Source organism: Lagenorhynchus albirostris, chromosome 9 (assembly GCF_949774975.1).
Source record: "Lagenorhynchus albirostris chromosome 9, mLagAlb1.1, whole genome shotgun sequence".
NCBI classification, from domain to species: Eukaryota; Metazoa; Chordata; class Mammalia; order Artiodactyla; family Delphinidae; genus Lagenorhynchus; species Lagenorhynchus albirostris.
Window position 1 is genome coordinate 740,429 of NC_083103.1, and position 13,094 is coordinate 753,522.

A 13,094-nucleotide genomic window follows, 5' to 3' on the forward strand; every position below is an offset into this window, starting at 1 on the left:
GGTCACTGGTGCCTGTATCCATGAGTCACTCCTTCTCCAGGAGAAGGTGGCTATTCCCATGGCGGTCACGGTTCTCAAGAGGCACGAGGGACCCGAGGGCACAAGCTCTTTTCGTGCCTCCACATGTGTTGGATTTACTGCTGTTCCAGTGGCTATAACTACCATGGGCACAGCAAGCCCAGATCGATGAGGATGGGATACAGGGGTGTGAACAGCTGGGCCTTGGACCACATCGTGTCACACAGACTTTCCCAGAAGGCAGAAAAAGTGGGAGGCCGAGGCCTCTCATTTCTGAAACTAGGATAACGGTGATAGAAAAGTCTCTCAAAAGCAGCCCAAGGAAAGGAAATTGCAGACGCCCTGAAGAATGTATTAGTCCTTGTGGGGCTTGCCTTTCTCTCTGCGGCCACATCTCTTTCCATGAGGAGCTGGTCCTTCTGTTCCTGCCCCTTTGTCCTTTACGTCCTCCATCTCGGGGAGAGCGCAGTGGCTTAAAGGCTTAATCCACACCCGAAAAGAGAAACAGGGCGTGGGCATCCCTCCTCTCTTCTCTTCCTTCCTCCCGGGCCTGACCTGCTCTCCTTTGCTTCTCCAAGGAGGGGGCTTGTCAGGGCCGGCCATTGGAGGGTTGTCTGTTTAATTTGAGGGGTCAGAGTAAGGAAGCTGACTTACCCACAAGCGCAATCCATGGTCTCCGGCCAAGAATTTATAATTTACGCAACGAGGCTTTGTCCTGCACGCGCCAGCTCCCCTTCCTTACTTTTCAATTGGTTCAAGCCTTCAGGTGGGGAGGGCTGTGTATGAAGCTCCCCTAAGATCCCAGAAACCGTGAGCAAGGAGGCTTACCCAGCAAGTCAAGTGTCGTTCAACAGCAGAAGATCTACTGACGTAACGTCTCAGTCAGGATAGCTCTGCTGTGCTGCAGGAACAAGAGCCCCCAGATCTTGGTGGCCTGTGACAACAGAGGTTTCCGGGCACCCTGGACTGGTGCTCTGCTCCCATCTTCTCTCCAGGACCTCAAGTGATGGAGCAGCTGTCATCTCAGAGATCACGTCTGTCACACGGAGCCTCTTGCCCGGTGTCTAAACCCTCAGAACAGAGGGTCACCTGGGTCATCCCAGCTGCCAGGGCTGGGATGTGAGATGTGGCTTTACCAACAGGAGGGGAGCCAGCAACGTTTGGCGATTTCCATGGACAGACTAAAGGAGAAAAACCATTAAGAGATGCAGAAAAAGCACCCCATGAAAGCAAACAGCTTGTCTTCATTTTTTTTTTAAAGCAAACTAAGACTGGAAGGAAACATTCCTCATCTGTTACTGGGTATCAGTCAAAAAGCAGCAGCAAACGTCAGATTTAGTGCTAGAGCTTTAGGTCATTCCATGAAAGTCAGGGGACGTGGAGGCTGTCTACAATGACTACTTTCTTTTTTTAAAAAAAATTTATTGATGTATAGTTGATTTACAATGTTGTGTTAATTTATGCTATACAGTAAAGTGACCCAGTTATACATATATATTCTTTTTCATATTCTTTTACCATCAATCTATGGGGTCTAGAAGTTCTTGCCAAAGCAACAAAACAAGAAAAAAAAAAGTATCAGGATTGGAAAAAAATAAAACTGTCCTGATTTAAAGATACTGTGATTATCAAGATGGAAAAGCCAATCAGAACTCAGTAACATTGTTGGATACAAGGTTAATGAAAACAAGTACAGAAAACCAGTAGCATTTATTTATGCCAGTAAAAACCAAGTAGAAAAAATAATAATTAACACAGCCACAAACCCACGCAGATTCCTAAGAATAAATCAAACAGAATATGTCCCAGGCTATTAAGAGAAAATTACTATAGTTACTGGAAGGCAAATAGGAAGAACTTATTAAATGGAGAGAGATGCCCTGCTCACGAATGATAAGATTCAATTTTGAAAAATAAAACCATTTCTTGGCAAACAGCTGTATAAACCTAACAAAATGCCTTTCACGATCCCAGTAGAGTTTTTCATGGACTTGTCAGGTTGCTCAAACAGCCCACGTGAGACCAAAGAGCTAAGAAGAGCTGAGAGTTTTCAAAGAAGCACGAGGTGGGAAGGCTGGTCTCTTCTCACAGAGCAGAGTGGGCTTGCTCAGGGATAGGCAAGCGGGCAGGTGGAACAGACCACACGCCAGGACAGTGACTGTGGTGGGAGGGACTCCTCATATGCGGGGAGGGGGGACCTTCAGTAGAAGCTGCTGGGACAGCGTTCTCTCAGTGGGGAAGTAGGAATGAGGTCTCCACCTCACGCCCCAAACTAAGATCAGATACCAAGTGGCTTAAATAGCTAGATGTGAAAAGCAAAACTTTTAAACTTTCAGGAGAAATTAAAGGCGTGATGTTTATGACCTCAGGGGAGGGGAGGATTTCTTAACCAAGTCAGTAAAATCCCAAGCCGTCGATGTTGCAATGGAGACACCTGATAATATCCTGTTTGCAAAAAGACAACCTAACAAAGTGAAAATACAGGCCAAAGAGGGAAGGAAGCTTCCGTGAGGATGACTCATGAGGACCAGTGTCCAAAGAGCTAAGGAATGCCCGTGATGTCCACCACCTGCTGGACCCTCATGGGGTGAGGGGAGGAGAAGGAAGGGGAAGGGGAGGACGGGGGAGAACGGAGGGAGACGGAGAGTCCAGGGCGCGCACCTGCTGCCTCGGGGCCGAGGGCAGCTCACCTCCTTTCAGGCACAGATGACGAAAATAAGCAGCAAGCCAAGAAGCTTGGCCGCAGGGATCCTGGAAACGCGAGAGAAGCCGCCCTTGGGACCCGCGTCAGCCCGCCGGCGCTTCTGCCTGGGCCGTCCCGCCGCTGGCCGAGCCGGGTGTCACAGCCCTGTCGCAGGAGTGAGACCCCACCCTTCCCCAGAATGCAACACGGCCACTAAACCTGCAGGAACCGGAGCCACAGCAGGCTCGCGCAGACCCTGATCCCATCACTGGGGATTCACGCGTTATCCCTGCTTTATAACTTGCACATTTACAAACGTGGTAAAACTATAAAAACTTTTGAGAACCATGGAATTCAGGATTGTGGCCACTTCTGGGGAGGGGGTGGGTGGGGAGAGGCACCCGGTTCTGTCTGTAATATTTTATTTCTCGATGGAAAACATATCTGAAGCACAAAGGTCAAGGAGCTAATAATGTTAGTTGAAGCTGGATGGCGGGTACACGGTGCCCACGTGTCCGTCTCTTCTCGATGGTACGTTTGAAATCTTTCCTGGTGGGTGGATGGGAGCTGGTGAGTGGGCCCTGCAACGTCCAGCGCAGCCCCTGGGGCCGCGGCAGGAGCACAGGGAACGTGCTGTGGTGGGGGGAGGGCGTCCCAGGTCTCAGGCTGCTGAGGGCGGTGTGGTCAGTCCCTCCCTGCCCAAGCCAGCCAGGCCGAGCCCACAGCCTGCGACCAGGAGGCCAGAGCAGGGCCCCACGGACGTCACCGGGCTCTGAGAGCCTCATGGCGCCCTCGGACCCTCAGGAGAAGCTCCGCCAGGGTTTGCTGATGGCATCAAATCAGATCCTGTCTGTTTAGGGTTCTGCTGGCCGCTCCCTGAACCCCACCTGCCTGCCGGTCCCTGAAAGGAGCCGGGGATTTTCTCCCTGTGAAGTGAGTTTTTTTTTTTTTTTTTTCCTGCGGTACGCGGGCCTCTCACTGTTGTGGCCTCTCCCGTTGCGGAGCACAGGCTCCGGACGCGCAGGCTCAGCGGCCATGGCTCACGGGCCCAGCCGCTCCGTGGCATGTGGGATCTTCCCGGACCGGGGCACGAACCCGCGTCCCCTGCATCAGCAGGCGGACTCTCAACCACTGCGCCACCAGGGAAGCCCCCTGTGCAGTGAGTTTTGACTCACTCTCTCTCCTTTTGTTCTTATAGGTTGTCGTGGGCTGAACTGTGTCCCCCAAATTCATACATAGGGGTCCTGACCCCCAGCACCCCAGAATGTGACTATTTGGAGATGAGGTCTTTAAAAAGGTGGAAAGTAAAATGAGGTCACGAGGGTGGGCCCTGCCCCAGTGTGACTGGTGTCCTTACAAGAGGAGGAGGTCAGGACACAGACACACACAGAGGGATGACCCCGTGAGGACACAGTGAGGAAACGGCCGTCTACACGCCGAGGAGAGAGGCCTCAGGAGGACCCAGCCCTGCCCACACCTGGATCTGGGATTCCAGCCTCAGGACTGGAGACAAAAAACAACGAACAATGTTTCTCCAGTTACCCCAGGAAACACACCCTGATCAACCCTACACGGAGGGAGGACCCAGGTGGACAGGATGGGTGCTCAGAGAGGACATAGGGCTTTCGGGCCATCACCTGTTGGCGTTCCCTCTGAGAGTCCACCCCCTGCCAAGCTCGGGGAGTGACAGGGGAGGTGTCATTGGCTCAGTGATCCCGGCCGAGGGTGAAGCAGCTTCCTCTAGGGGACAGTCTTGGTGTGGGTTGGGGGGGGGGGTTGACTATCACTTCATTTAACAGACGGCAAAACCTGCCAAGGTGGGCCAGCAACCCTGGGGGTCACGCAGCTGGGGTAGGCAGCACCTCACCACGCTGATCCCCCAGAGACCCTGGTTGGGCTGGGCGAGGGAGGGGGCCCTGGGGACAAGGCCAGGGCCTCCCCAGCTCCCCTCTCGGCCCGGTCATGCCACAGAAAACGCCTGCTCTGTCCTGGCTGGAAGTGCTTCCGAGCCCTGATTTCCCGCTCTTCCCGTGGTTGGGATGCCACCCGCCCGCCTCAGAGCTGGGACCCGTGGCCGTCCCTGCACCACGTGGCTGAGAAACGGGTACCCAGGCCTTGCAGCCAGGCCACCTCCTCCTGTGCTATGGGGTGGCGGGGGGGTAGCTGGGCATTTTCCATCCCCAACGTCCTCGGCGTCAGCAGGCCTGTTAACAAGGCCCCAGGGAGATCGGGGACGTTGCCACCTGGCATCGGAGGCCTGCCCCCCACCGGTGGCATGGGGCCAGCGGTGTCCTCTCTTCTCGGCTGTCCCTGGGCTGCCCCGAGGGCCAGGAAGCGGCCGTTCCCCAGCAACTCCAGGGCAGTGAGCGAGCCGGTCATCTTCCCACTTCCTGCTCGGGGGACAGCGGCTCTGGGCCAGGCTGCAGAACCCACCCCAGGGAGCCTGGATGCCGCCCGCCCCCCAGCACTGCCTGGGCTGCCCTCTACCGCCTCTGCTTGAGGATGGGGCCCCACACAGAGAACTTGCAGGGGGAACCCCACAAAGTGGGCCCCGGGTGCTCCCTACTTAGTGTCAGCTTTCAGGATTCTTCCTGAGAACGACGCCTGGACAGGGGTCTCAGGGGAGGCGTCCTGTAAGGACACCAGTGTTCACAGCGGCCTCCCGTCTGTGAAATCAGGGCTCACACAAACCCAGCCCCCAAGCAGCAGCTCTTGGCCAAACCGCAGGCATTTCAGGGCCCTTTGGCCTGTTGGTCAGAGATGGGCCAAGCGCCAGACCACGGAAGTTTACCCCGGGGCGGGGTCTTCTGCCCGTCCTCCTGGCGGTGAGGCGTTGCCGTATTTTACTGAGAGGCCCGACAGAGGCTCGCCGGGAGGGCCAGTGCTGACTGCACCTTTGAACCTGAGGGCCGGTGCTTGGTGGGGTGGGGGACGGCTGTCTCCTCTGTCACTTCCCCCGGGTGGCTGTGCTGGGGGCATCTCCAGCCACTGCCCAGAGCCCGTCGGGTGTCCGGGGGTGGTGCTGGGTGAGGGCCCCTAGGGCAGCACAGCCCGGCCACGGGTGGAGGGGCCCCAAGCGGCCCGCTGGCCGCGATGCTCAAGGGTCTGGAGTTCCAACTGCAGCTCACGTGAGTCTAGCTCTTCCTTGCATTTGGCTGCGGTGTCCAGGATGGTGGTGAGTGCTTCCGGGGTGTCACAACCCCCACCCCTCACGCGGGCTCTCAGCACCCACACGTCTGCGGCGAGCTCTCCCAGGACCCCCGACCCCGAGGGTCCTTTAATGCCCTCGAGTTGGAGCAACAATCGGCTCAAATATCAAATAAAGTTCAGAGTTCTTTTCTTTCAGCATCTAAACATATCACTCCTTGGTCCCGTAACCAGTGCGCATGGAGAAGGTCAAGGTCGACCCCATCTCTTTCAGAATCCTACCGTCTTCTACCCCCTGCACCCTGGTAGCTGAGGGTCGATGAAGGCTTGGTAGCAAGAGGCCTGAGGAATTTGCCGTCCCCCGACCCGGGACCCAGAGCCCCGCGGGTGCCTTGCAGGGTCCTTCTGGTTTCTCTCACCGTCTCCCCTGTTCTTATGATTCACGCCCACAGAACTGGAAGTAGGTACCCTTTGTCCGTGAGATTTAGGCGTGCTGTGAGTAGCAGAAGTTCATTCTTTTTATTTCTGAGTGGTACTGTGTTGCAGTTTTACCACAATTATTTATTCACCCTACTACTGGTGGATGTCTGGTTACCCCCAGTGCCATGGGGTGAACTGTATCCCCCCCAAAATCATATGTCAGCGTCCGAACACCAAGTACCTTGGAATGTGACTTGTTGGAAATAGGGTCTTTCTGGAGGCGATTGAGTTAAAATGAGGTCACTTGGCTGGACCCTAATCCTGTATGGTTGGTGTTTATCAAAAGGGGAGATTTGTAGACAGACACACACCGGGGAGGATGGATGCCACGTGAAGAGAAAGGTAGAGATCGGGGTGATGCTTCCAGACGCCAAGCACACCAAAGACTGGAGCAAACACCCCAGAGCTGAGGGGGAGCGCTTGACAGAAACCCTCAGAGCCTCGGGGCGGGGCGCAGCCCCGCACTCCCCTTGATCTGGGACACCCCGCCCCCAGGACGGAGTGAATGAACTTCTGTTGATCAGGCCACTTGTGCCCGGTGCCCTGTCCTCGGGCAGTCAGGGCTCGCGGCCGTACCCAGTGTTTGGCTACTGTTAATAAAGTTGCAATGATCATTGGCACAGTGTTTCGGTTGGTGCAGCCACCGTCTGTCTTTGAAACGCTTCGTCCCACGTCAGGCAAACGGTTTCCCGAGTGGTCCTGGCGATGGGCATGTCCTCTCAGCCGGGACGGGGGCTCCACCAGCTCGGCGCTGGGCCAGCACCTGGAACGGTCCGTCTCCGCCAGCAGCCCTCCTGACGTTTCACTGGGTCGTGTCCAGGGGCTGTTTTCCGTTTCTCTCTTGTTGGGCTGCCTTTGAGTCCCTTCCTTCTGAGGCCTTTTGTTTTCCACTGTGGGAGAAACGTTCCATTATTACTTTAACACTTTTCCTCTGCATAAAAATTTTTTTTAAAATTATTGATTTATGGCTGCATTGGGCCTTCGTTGCTGCACGCGGACTTTCTCCAGTTGCGGCGAGCGGGGGCCGCTCTTCATTGCGGTGCGCGGGCTTCTCATTGCGGTGGCTTCTCTTGTTGCGGCGCACGGGCTGTAGGCGCTTGGGCCTCAGTAGTTGTGGCTCGCGGGCTCTAGAGCGCAGGCTCAGTAGTTGTGGCGCACGGGCTTAGTTGCTCTGCGGCACGTGGGATCTTCCCGGACCAGGGCTCGAACTCGTGTCCCCTGCATTGGCAGGCGGATTCTTAACCACTGGGCCCCCAGGGAAGCCACCTCCATTAAAATTAAAAAAAATTTTTATTTGTGGTATGAGACATATAATATAGAATTTACCATCTCGCCAAGTCTAAGCGCACAGCTCAGGGGCATGAAACACATTCGCATTGCTGCGCAACCTTCACCACCATCCACCTCCAGAAGTTGTTCATCCTCCCAAACCGAAACCCTGTCCCCATGAAACACTCACCCCCTCCCCTCCCCCAGCCCCGAGCCCACCGTCCACTTTCTGTCTCTATGGGTGTGACTCCTCCAGGGACCTCATGTGGGTGGAATCAGACGGGATTTGTCCTTCTGTGTCTGGCTTATCTCACCGAGCATCGTGTCCTCAGGGTTCACCAGGATGTAGCCTGTGGCAGGCTGTCCTTCCTTTTTAAGGCTGACATCCATTTATGGGGGGACCACATTTTGTGCATCTATCCACGCACCCTTCGACGGGCACCTGGGCTGCCTCTGTCTCTGGGCTGCTGTGAACATGGCGTATGAGTGCCTGCGAGCCTGCTGTCAGTCGCTCTGGGATTCTCCAGGGTCTTCCTGAGGAAAAAGTGGGGATGGGCCCAGACCCTCAGACGCACCTTGACGCATTCCCCGTGACCAGACCCCTCCTGCTCAGACCCTCACCTGAACCCTCTGGGGGAGGAGCCATTACAGGCTTGACTGGCCAGCCCAGGTGCTTGGAGGAGAGGGAAGGAGGAGAGATGCTGGGTGGGCTGGTCCACAGGCCTGCCTGCCATTGCCATTACCCTAGGCTGACTGGGACACTGCTGCCAGCCTCTGACTCCGACCTCATGGCCCAGGGGCCTGCTGAGGGCTGAGACCAGAGACGGCCAGAAGGCCTTCATCCCGTCCGCCTCCCACGGCCTCCCACTGTCCCCTCCCTACCCGCCCAGCCCCCCACCTCGCAAGGCAGCCTCGAGCTCTCTCCCTCTCAGCATCTCTGTGTCTCTGCCTCTCTCTCCCTGTCTCTCTCTGTGTCTCTCTCACTCTGTCTCCCACTCTGGGTGCTGACCAGTGACTGCGTCATTAGATAGGGCTTAGTTAAAACCCCATAAATCTCAAAGCTAAATAAGGCAGCTGGGCCAGCCCTGTGTGCAAACAAGAAGCACCTGTGTGGCCTCTGCCCCACTGCTGAGGAGGGCGGGACAGACCCCGTCGTCCTGACACTTTCCCTCCAAGCCTGCCGCCACCTCCTGGCTCAGAGGCCTTGCGAAGCAGAAGGGGCAGCGGCGGTGCGGTGATTCACGGAGAGGAGGGGCCGAGCCTGGGCTGGGGAGCCCCGGGGAGTCACTAGGGTCACGTGCTGGGAGGCAGAGTGGCCGGGCTCTCAGGGGCAGCCTCTGCATCTCCGCCCCGGATTCTGAGTCAGTTTTGAACCTGGGCCCTGGCCACCTGCTCCTGCCGGGCTGTGCAGCGCCTGCTCGGGGCGCCGGCTGGTGGTTGTAGCGGAGTCGCCGCGCGGCAGCTGCGTGGGTCGCGCACGAGCAGGACGAGGACCAGATGCCTGGGAACCACCCCCCCACGCCCAGCACCCACGTGGGATTCCAAGCCCAGGGGCTCGCGTGCAGCGGGGCTGCTGGTCGAGCGCTCAGCCACCTTCCTCCCCCAGAAGGGCCACGAGGCCTGTCCCGCCGGCCTGCCCCCGGCATGGCCGGGTGTGGAGACGTGGGGGACAGTGGCCTCGTGGCCCACGCTGACCCTCAGGGAGCACGTCCTTGAGGTTTCCGAGCTTCCCTTTATGATGGTGCCTTTTTCAGAAAAGCACAGACACTTATCAGAGCCAGGGAGCTACCGCACTTCTGTCCACCATGAGCTGCCCGCTGCCCGCTGCCCAGCGGGGTGTTCGGCCATGGCCATGGCCTTTGTCTGTCCATGTCCACCCTCCATCCTTGATACTTGGGCGGGAACGTGTTCAGCGCCGCTGGGGACAATGTGCCTTGTCCTGACCTTGATCTGTCCCTGCACGTCTCCTTGCCTCCCGGAGACGGGCCGGGCAGGGCCAAGCCCACCACGTTCCAGGGGCCTCTCAGTCTCACGGCTTGCTGGGAAGGGCCGGGTGCCAGGAGGAAGGGTCACAGTGCCACGTCACCCCGTCGGCTGACCCGTGGAGCCCTCCTGCAAGGTCGCAAGGCGGGGAGGGGGCAGACAGGAGGAGCCATTCCTCTGAGAGGACCTCCCGGCCTCGGCAGGCCTGCTCGCACCCCCCTCCCCTGGGACCCTGAGGAGGTGACCTGACCTTAGAGGGCACGCAGCTTTCGGGCCTGCCGTGACCCGCGGTGCTCCCAGTGGGGCACAGGCACAGCCGGCCGGGCGTACAAACCCTTCCCTCAGCCCTCTTGCAAACCGCACACCCCGATCTTGCAACCTCCGGCCTCCCTGCCTCCAGCTGTCCTGCCGATGCTGCATCCTTGAGGGTGATGGGGGGCCGGAGAGGTCCTGCCCGCTGAGGCCCTACCTGTGGGCCTTGTCATAGGAGGCCCTGAGAGGGCAGGCATGTTGCCTGGGGCAGGGAATGGACGGCCACGCTCCTGCCCCACAGGTGCCTTGAAGGCAAAGAGGGAGCAAAGCCGTGGGGGGCCGATCCCCCATTCACAGACACCCACTCCGGGTGGGCCAGCCAGGCGGCTGTTGGAAGTGCTTGGGGACTGCAGGACCACTACCCTGAGCCCAGCGTCCCACCGGCACTGGGCGGCTGTCATCTGAGACTCTGTGCTGACCGCTCTGGTCACCACCTGTTTGCCGTGAGGTCTGGGAGGGCAGACCGTGCCCATCTCATGTCCCTCGAGCCCTACCCGCAGACATGTGCTGTGGAACAAGAAGAAGGTGTCCCCATGGGGCAGCGGGCCAGGCACAGGGTCTCCGAGGCCCTCAGAAGTGGGGGCCTCAGGCAGCTGGAGGAGGCCGCGTCCCCAGCTTGCAGGTGGCTGCCACCCTGTCCTCTGGTGCCTGGGCCGGCGTCGCTAATTGATAGGGCTTCCCCCTGCCCACACAGGCCTGGAAGTGGCCTTGGAACCCTGATGAACACCCTGCGCCGGGTAGCCCCGCGCCCAGGGCTGGTGTGTAAGGAGAACCCCTACCGTCTGGGAAGCCTGGCCTCCTCGCTTGACGCGGGAGCTGCTGCCAGAGAGCCTGGTTTGCCAGGAGGGATCTTGAAGAGTGGGGCACCTAGAGGCCCCCAACCCCGTTGTTCCTCCCCCGCTGCCACCAGCACCCCCTTACAGGGCCGGAGCAGTGGCTGCAGAGACGTCCGGTTGACCCGCAGGCGGCCTGGTGCTGGGCTGCGTTCTGAGCCGCGTCTCCCTCCTTCCTCTCCTTGCTGGGACCTTTGATCTACCTGGGAGGAGGGGACCCTCATGGATCTCTTCCTTTCCTGTGAGCTGACGGGCCTTTCACTGCCACTGAGCCAAGTGCATGGCTCCCTGGCCCGCGAGCCCCAGGGGAGGCTGCGTGACTCAGGCTCCCCGACGGGAACTGCCGCCCCTGCGCCGAGGGATCCTGGATTAGTCCCAGAGGGGAGGCAGCTGCCTTTGTCAGGGCTGTTCTCAAATCCTCCTTCAGGGAAGCAACACCCCACTAATCCCCGGGGCAGGCCCTCTCCTCCCCGAGTGCCCGCCTGGGCCCCTCCCTGTGCGGCCCTGGGTTGCTCAGCAGGTTTCTGGCAGACCGCGGTGTCCTGCACGCAGTGGGACTTGACAAATGTTTGCTGCAGGAGAAAAGGAAAGGACGGTTCCACCCCCCGTCAGCTGGCCTGTGTCCACTGCAGCCCCCCGGAAGGCTTCAGTCCTCCCGGTCTAGAGCCACACGGTCGAGTCCTTCGGTGTGGACGGGGCAAGGTCTGTGCCAGGAGCAGGGCGCCGGGACACTGTTCCTTCCTTGCCTCCCTCCCTCCCTCCCTTGCGGGATATTAGTTCCCAGACCAGGGACTGAATCGGGCTACGGCAGTGAAAGCGCGGAGTCCTAAGCACTGGGCCGCCAGGGGAGCCCCTGCTTCCTATAGGTTATGCTGCTTGGGGAGGGGCCGTTGATTTATTTTTAAAATTATTCTTTTGAATTGTGGCAAAATTCACGCAACATAAACTTACCTCCTTGACCGCTTGTGAGGCGTCAGCAGCGCTAACACGTTTTCGTTGTGTGACCGTCACCCCCGTCCACCTCCGGAACTTCTCCATCCTCCCACACGGACACTCCGTCCCCGTGAAACACTCCCCTCCCCTCCCCAGCCCCGGGCCCCACCGTCTACTTCCCGTCTCTATGGATGTGACTCCTCTAGGGAGCTCCTGGGAGTGGAATCAGACAGGACTTGTCCTTCTGTGTCTGGCTTATTTCGCTGAGTGCAGTGTCCCCAGGGGCCATCCTGTCGTAGCCTGTGTCAGGATCTCCTTCCTTCTTAAGGCCGAGTAATGTCCTACTATGTGGACGGACCACACTTTGTGACGCACTCATCCACGGATGGACACTGGGCTGCCTCCACCTCTTGGTGACGGTAGCACTGCCGCGAACACAGGTGTGCAAGGGGCCGACGTTCTGTAACGAGCAGGCCGGCGTGATCTAAGGTCACGCGAGAAACACGGAGGGTCCCAGCAGCAGGCTTGCAGCCCCCAGTGTGGGCCCAGCTGGATGTGCTCAGCCCTGCTGGAAGCGCCTTGCCAGAAATTGCCAGGCACCCCAGGGAAGTGGGAGCACAGCCACTGGCAGAGGGTCGGGTCCCTCAGACGGGGCCACAGCCTGCGACGTCTTGCCAGTTTGGGAAGAGTCCCTGGGGACCGCTGCCTTGTGAGGCGCTGCCAGTGGGCTCGGGGCGGGCAGCCAGCGGGGCAGCGTCAGCCGCCAACGGTCTTGGGACGGGCTTTAGGGTCCCTGAAAACCCCAGGTTCCGCTCTCAGATCAGCAGTGCACCTCGGCCTGACCCCGGGGCCGAAGGCGGCTGAGACCGAGAGCTGAGCAGCGTGTGAGGGGCTGTGTACAGCCCTGTGTGTCCTCAGAGCCGCCCCGGGCCCGGCTGCTCTCCGTGCCAGGCTGGGCTGGGCTGGGCTGGCCTGGGGAGACGGCACTGCCTTCTCTCTTACGAGGCCAGCATCCTCCAGCCCCCTGCTGACCCACCCCCACTCCCAGAACTCTGATTTCCGCTCTAACCCTCCAGGGCAACCTTCCTCAGTTCCCACGAGCCCAGTCAGCGGGGAGGGGCGGGGGGCTCGAGTCCTCCCGCTGGGCGCTTGTCCTCGGGTTGGAATTTCTAAACTCTCTGAGCAGTGATGCCGAGGGAGCGGACAGAGGGGCCGGCGAGGCCAGCAGGGGTTTCTCAGTGCAGACGGGGTGATCTGGCCTCATCCCCTCTGGTCCCGGCGTTGGGCCACCCCCACCGGGCTGCGCTGATGCAATCCTCACAGCTTCCTGGAAGGCAAACGGGACATACGTGTGCCGGGGTGGGAGACACCCCTGCCCCAGGGACAGAGGACTTCCCGGCCCTGGAGACCCAAAGTCGTGGTGTCCAAGCAGAGGT